The sequence below is a fragment of the Dunckerocampus dactyliophorus genome, chromosome 17 (genome assembly GCF_027744805.1).
Source record: "Dunckerocampus dactyliophorus isolate RoL2022-P2 chromosome 17, RoL_Ddac_1.1, whole genome shotgun sequence".
Lineage (NCBI taxonomy): Eukaryota > Metazoa > Chordata > Actinopteri > Syngnathiformes > Syngnathidae > Dunckerocampus > Dunckerocampus dactyliophorus.
The window spans coordinates 13,938,731-13,945,893 of NC_072835.1; positions in this window are offsets into that span (position 1 = coordinate 13,938,731).

Consider the following 7,163-nt stretch of genomic DNA (forward strand, 5'->3'; position numbering starts at 1 on the left):
ATAAGTCAGGCATGAGACACGATCACCACTAGGTCTGTCACAATAACAAATCATGCTGGCTGATGACAGTGCTGCAAATTATCGTCGCTAAGCAATTTTATCGACAACATTTTTTCATGATTTGTCATGGGAGGTGCCATTGACATTTGAACCACTAGATGGTGCTCAAGCATAGTGTAGCTGTGCGGGACATTAACTCGACACAGAAGCTGCCTTGTGTAGCCAGCGACACCGTCTGTGGGCGTGCACCATTTTGCAATCTTTGTCTATATTTGCCAACCAAACGCCTCAGTCAGTGTTGGCTGCCGGGACAAAGGCTCCGATGCCCGAAAGATTGCAAACATCCGTCTGGCAAAAGGGGGCGTTTCCGGAAGTGCCAAAGGCGTTACTCACACGTAAACAGACATGGCGGCGTACCAGACAGAGGATGTTTACAGTGATTATAGAGATGAAATACATAGAGAAGCAGAGCAGGGAATGAAGGGTGTTGATTGGAACCACAGATGATGAAAGGAGCTCCAATGAGGCGAGATGACCTGTACTGTGTAGGTGAGCCAATCGACGGCCTGTCGTAGGAGGGGAAACAAACCCATAAAATCACACAAAAAACCTGATCAGCCACCTGAAACGCCAGCGCCGTGGCATGTGAAAGATGCAAAAGGTTTGCCAGAGATCTCCGTGGTGTCACACCAGCCGCTCGGAGCGTGTGGTAGTAGCGATATGGTAGTATCCATCCATTCATTCATTTTCTTCCGCCTAACCGGGTCGCGGGGGCAGCAGTCTCAATAGCGGAGCCCAGACTTCCCAGTCCCCATTGCTAGGGTAGCATGCTAACACCTAGCATAATAGTGGTGTTTATATAAGTTTCTAGCTATGAAAATGGCTAAAACGGCTAGTATGCTCATCTTGACAAGCTAGCAATGCTAAGATGCTAACATATGCATGCTAACACCTAGCATGATAGTGCTACGTGTTTGAAAATAGCGAGCATTTTTAGCTATGAAAATAGCTAAAAATGCTAGTATGCTAATGTTAGCATGCTAACACCTAGCATGATAGTGCAAGGTACCGGGAAAACTAAATGTCCCAAATGAGTTAAGAATTTTGACTTTGGAATGGTCTGAATGGGTTGAGAAATGTGGAATTATTTGCAGGTAATAATGACCAGCTTGTCGAAGGGGCTGCGTTTCAATAGCAAGTAAAACCCGCCCTCGGGGATATCATTGGCGTCGTTCCGTTTGTTCGGTCCGCCCTTGGAGGGCTGAGGTACCGAGTCCATAGATATTGGTAGACGCCGCATTGAGTGGGTTTGTCCACTGCTGCGGTACGTCAATGTCGCCGCCATATTGGATGTGTCAAGGCTGCGCTGTGAATCACCGACACATCACTAATATTTGTAGGCGACCGAGATGGCGGCGCTGAGAGGCTTTCCGGAGCTCCCGGCGCAAGTTTCAAATTGACGATGAAACAAACTCGCGGGAAACGAAGACCGCCGAAGATTGGTCTTTTCTTACGCCCGCGAAGCGGAAGTTGAGTGTGGCGCATTGGAGTGAAGATAGAAGACAGAGGAGGGGGCGCTGTTGTGCTAAAATGGCGACGTCCAGTCGAAGACAGTCAGCGCCACCAACCGAGAAACAGCCCGAAAGTGCAGATAACGGTGAGCGAACTCAACTTTCCAACAACGTCCTTATTTTGGAGCTTTATCTTAAACCCTAATGGGAGAATTTATGAGAATTTCAAGATAAACAAAGAGCCGCCATAGTTGTTAGCTTGACGAAGGCGGCAAGAGTCGAACAAAGAATGTAAAAGACAAGCGAAGAAAGTGGAAGAGCAACTCCCCAGCAACGTTTTATGGGTTAATATATATTCTGTGAGCACGTAGTAAGTACTTATAGTATTTCAGTCATTTTATGCGTTACCGGAACTAGCATTGTCTTCCCGTAGCCCATAGCAAAGAACGCTACCTCTGTCAACAACAGTAGCAAAACAGAGAGCGCGTTTGCTCTCACTAATCGTGGCAGAATTTTGAGGTTTGCAACCCCCTCCAAGCTGTTTATCTGTCTTTAGATCGCACATGAGGATTGTGGATGATGGTTTTTTAATCCTGCAACTCGAGCCACAATACCATGAATACTTTCTTTGAAAAACACAAAGCTCCATGCAGTCACTACGTGGCTCAAGAAGGTCACAACATCAATAAGAATAATCAGGGTTTACGTGTCATTGATTGTGTTGGTGCGCCACTCCAAAACAAAAGCCGCCACACCTTAAAATTGCGTTGTTTAAAAAAATCGAAGCAATATGTTGTATGAATGGATTACAGTTGTCCTCCAAATGAGTCATAGCCTTGTTAATATCTGATAGGGCTGGGCGATATATCGAATATTTTTTAAGCACGATATCAAAAACGAGCATATGGTTCAAATCGGCATAGACTGTATTTGATGCGGAGGTCTCATGCTTCAAGATGGCACCGCCTGAGTGGCAGCTGCATTTTCCGCAGCGTTTGTAGTGTTTGCTGGCGCTTTATTCGTACTTTCCACCACCAGAAGTCAGTCGCAGGGCACATCTATTAAGAACGTGTGAGCTCATTTTCACTTAAAAACGTGTTCATATTTCGTATTTTAGGAACATTTCACTTTTTATCGGTTGTATTAAGGTTAAAAAAGTATTTTATTGTAAAAATAAGTATTTCCAGCTGCTTCTTTCTTTAGAGATCTCTGTGTATTTTTTTAGAAATGTCAAATAACTCGTACAACTTATTTTAATTGTGAATCATTACAAATATGCGTTGTTTTAGTAGCACACAGTGAGTAAAAAGAAATGATACAGGAAAAAAATAATGCTGAAAAACTTGATTGATCTGATAGGCCTGTCACGATAACAAATGTTGCTGGTCAATAATCGTGCTGCAAACTATCGTCAATAATTGATAATATCGGCATTTTTAGAACAGTTTTTCATTAATTACATGGCATAATATAAGCTGGTGTGTCACTGCTTCCTTCAACTCACAGAGATCAGTTTTATCTTTGTCTTATCTAGCGATGTCTCGATTCACTTGTCTTGTCTTCCGATCCGATAACAATCGTTTTTTGTTTGTTTTTTCTAGCTTTTGTTCCAAACATGAATTTGTGGAACATACAGTATATTATCTGACCTTGGCAAATACAGCGGATCAGCCGGGCATCCCTTGTTTTATGGTTTGTTATGAGAACCATGGACTCTGCTGGTGTATGATTGTCAGGAAGTACTTAAAATCCAGGGCATTTGTGGCCGCCTGTGCGAAACCACAGTACGGGGGGGCCAAAGAGGCCACACCCGTCCTTACCTGGCTGATGTGCAGCTGAGTTCCTGCTCCATCGGAGCCATTGCTTCCCAGGAAAACATTGACACAGGGCAACACGGGGTGGCAGACTTGTGAAGCTCAAAGCCTGGCGGGCACTTTATCCCGAAGTGGTGCGGTTCCCACATAGCGTTCAGCGGAACTACGAGGATTGTTTTTGCCGCTTCATCTCTCTGCCTTTTTCCTCGCCACTACTTTCCAACATATGTGACATATCGGTTGGTCATGCGCTCACCTTGTTCATTCTGTTTAAAAGCCACACATTCCCACCCTGGGGATGTGGCATTTGCCTGAAAAATCATCGCTTCTGTGCCTTAATTCATGCCAGCATATGCTGGCTAACTGCTAACACTTTGGCTGTTGCTGTCACTGTTGCTAATATAATCCAAAATGGTTGTTTATTTATTTATTTATTTATTTATTGCTGATATTGGCCCGATATTCAATATGCATATCGGATCACGACATCCATAAGACACATATGCAGTACAGAGAAGAAAGTGTATAGAGACTTCCAGGAGAAACAACTCAACTATCAGTTCAAGTGTGCTTTTGTCCTGCAGATGTCCAGCAGCTGATTGGTCATCCAGAAGAACGTCCCCCTTACCCGCAGGAGGACCCCCAGCCTCAAACACGAAGATGAGGAACTGTGGACCACTCAGGAGGGAGACTGAAAACCTTGATGACAAGCCATCTGAGTGAGTCCCTACGATGCTTGTGTCTTTCAGACGTCCAGCAGGTGGTTGGTCTTCAACTGCAGGGGGTCAACTCCACTTCGAAGCAGGAGGACCCCCAGACCCCCCACGTCAAAGACAAAGAGGAGGAACTGTGGACCACTCAGGACGGAGAGTGTCTTCCAGGGCGGGAGGAGGGTGATCTCACGGAGGTGCCACTGACCGGTGTCTCTGTGAAGACTGAAGACCCTGATGACAAGCCATCTGAGTCCCTACGATGCTTGTGTCCTTCAGACGTCCAGCAGGTGGTTGGTCCTCAACTGCAGGGGGTCAGCTCCACTTGGAAGCAGGAGGACCCCCAGCTCCCCCACATCAAAGACGAAGAGGAGGAACTCTGGAGAAAGAAGCTTCGAGCAGCGTTACAGACGGTGAAGGTGATAGGAGGACTCACTCTGACCACAAACACTCTGGATGCTCTAAAAAGAAGACGGGTAAAAAACGTTTCACTTGTTCAGTTTGTGTGAAAAGATTTGCTACTTGACCCAACACATGCCGACACACACAGGAGAAAAACCTTTTGGTTGTTACGTTTGTGGTCAAAGATTCACTCAAAAGTCAAATATGGAGTCACACGTGACATTACACACAGGAAAAAAAACCTTCAGTTGCTCAGTTTGTGGTAAAAGCTATTCTCACAAAAACAGTTTTGCTTATCACATGCTAAAACACTCAGAAAAACCTTTTGGTTGTTCTGTTTGTAGTCAAAGGTTCCCCCTAAAATCACAAATGGTATCACATATGGCAAAGCACACAGGAGAACACCCCTTTGGTTGCTCAGTCTGTGGTAAGAACATGTGTTCCAAACAGTATTTGACGTTTCACATGATGAAACACACAGGAGAAATGCCTTTTGGTTGTTCCGTGTGTGTTCAACGATTCCCCCAAAAGTCAGTAATGGTAGCACACAGGAGAAAAACACTTTGGTTGCTCAGTTTGTGGTAAAAACTTTCCTTACAAATCCAGTTTGATTTCTCACATGCGGACACACAGCAGAAAAACCTTTTGGTTGTTACGTTTGTGGTCAAAGATTCACTCAAAAGTCATATATGGAGTCACACGTGACATTGCACACAGGAAAAAAAACCTTCAGTTGCTCAGTTTGTGGTAAAAGCTATTCTCACAAAAACAGTTTTGCTTATTACATGCTAAAACACTCAGAAAAAACCTTTTGGGTGTTCAGTTTGTGGGCAAAGGTTCCTTCTAAACTCACAACTGGTTTCACACATGAGGAAGCATACAGGAGAAAGCCGCTTTGGTTGCTCAGTTTGTGGTAAAAACTTTGGCTCCAAACAGTATTTGACTTTTCACATGCTGAAACACACAGGAGAAAAACCTTTTGGCTGTTCTGTTTGTGGTCAAAGATTCACTCGAAAGTCATGTCTGGTGTCACACGTGAGGACGCACACTGGAGAAAAACCCTTTGGTTGCTCAGTTTGTGGTAAAAACTATTCTTCCAAACCCAGTTTGACTTATCACATGCAGAAGTATGCAGGAGAGCAAAGTTTCACTGGGAGGCAAGCAGGTATATAGCTCTCTGCCGCAGATAGTGGGCCGAAACATTATTGGAACCAGAAAGGCTTTGAATGGTCTTTCTGACAATCATAGCTAACCAATGCAGTCAATATCAATTACGTATCATTTATGTGATAGGAGATGTGAGTAGAAATAGAGAGTGTCAGAGTACAGTGTATCTACAGTAATAGGCTGGGGGCTGTGTGTACAATAATATGTGACACAAAAACAGAAACCTTCTTAGCAAATCAATATCGAGGCGAAATGTCATGAAAAATAATGACGTGGGATTGAACTTGGTAGATGCCTGCGGATGACTAGAAAGGATTGCTAGAGCGTGTTTACGGCAGTTAATTGGTTCCAGACCCGACCGTGAAAAGTGAATTTCCACAAGGTAGGATTCCTTCTTTATAAATGGAATATTTTCGTAGTTAGGGCAAGAAAAACTGTTTACGACCTTGTAAATGTGGTTTTTAACATTTTTAGACATCAAATGAGGCCCACATAATCACCTTTACGTTTGTATTACCCAGTGTAATATTATATATCGAATATAACATCGGTGAAAAGAAGCCATTTAAGAATGGGTGGTGGACAGGAAGTGATGCCAAGGCTTCAGAGTTTGATTTTTAGCTTATTATAGTTCTTATCATTGTGCCTGTTTAAACATGCAATAAAAGCTTGTTGTTCCAGTGATCAAGTCTTATGCTTGTCTCACCAAACCATTACTGACACCTAGTGGCCAATGTGCTTCTACTCCGCGTCTCTCCCGGAGGCCCAGACTTCCCTCTCCTTCGTTCAGCTCCACCCGGCGGATCCCTAGGCGTTCCCAGGCCAGTTGGGAGACATAGTCTCTCCAACGTGTCCTGGGTCTTCCCCAAAGCCTTCTACCGGTCGGACTTTCCCTGAACACTTCCCCAGGGAGGCGTCCAGTAGATGCCTCAGCCACCTCGTCTGGCTCCTCTCAATGCGGAGGAGTAGCAGTTCTACTCCAAGATTCTTCCGGGTGACAGTGCTTCTCACCTTATCTCTAAGGGACAGCCCAACCACACTACGGAGAAAACTCATTTCAGCCGTGATCTTGTCCTTTCGGTCAAGACTGAAAGCTGATGACCATTGGCGAGGGTAGGAACCTACATGGACCCTCTTCACCACAACAGGCCGATGCAGAGTCCGCATCACTGCAGACGCCGCACTGATCTGTCTGTCCATCTCGCAGTTCCATCCTTCCCTCACTCGTGAACAAGACCCCGAGAACTGGACTCGAACAGATGGTCACATGAGTAACACTTGGACCAATGGAGAGGAAGAACTCAACAATTTCAGCAGCAAAGCAGCTGGCGCTGTGTACATAACACCATTGCCAAACCCTTATGAAAGAGACGAGCTTGATCAATAAAGTCAGTTAAATGTTTTTGTGTGTGATTTTAAGGTACATAAAGCTAATGCAATTGAGCACACATACTATATACGTACTGTAAAGTTTGCAACTCTGTTAAGCACAAGTCAATGACTTCACCTTATTATGCACTTGGAGAAAGATACAGTATACCAAGTATTAGTACTTTGTG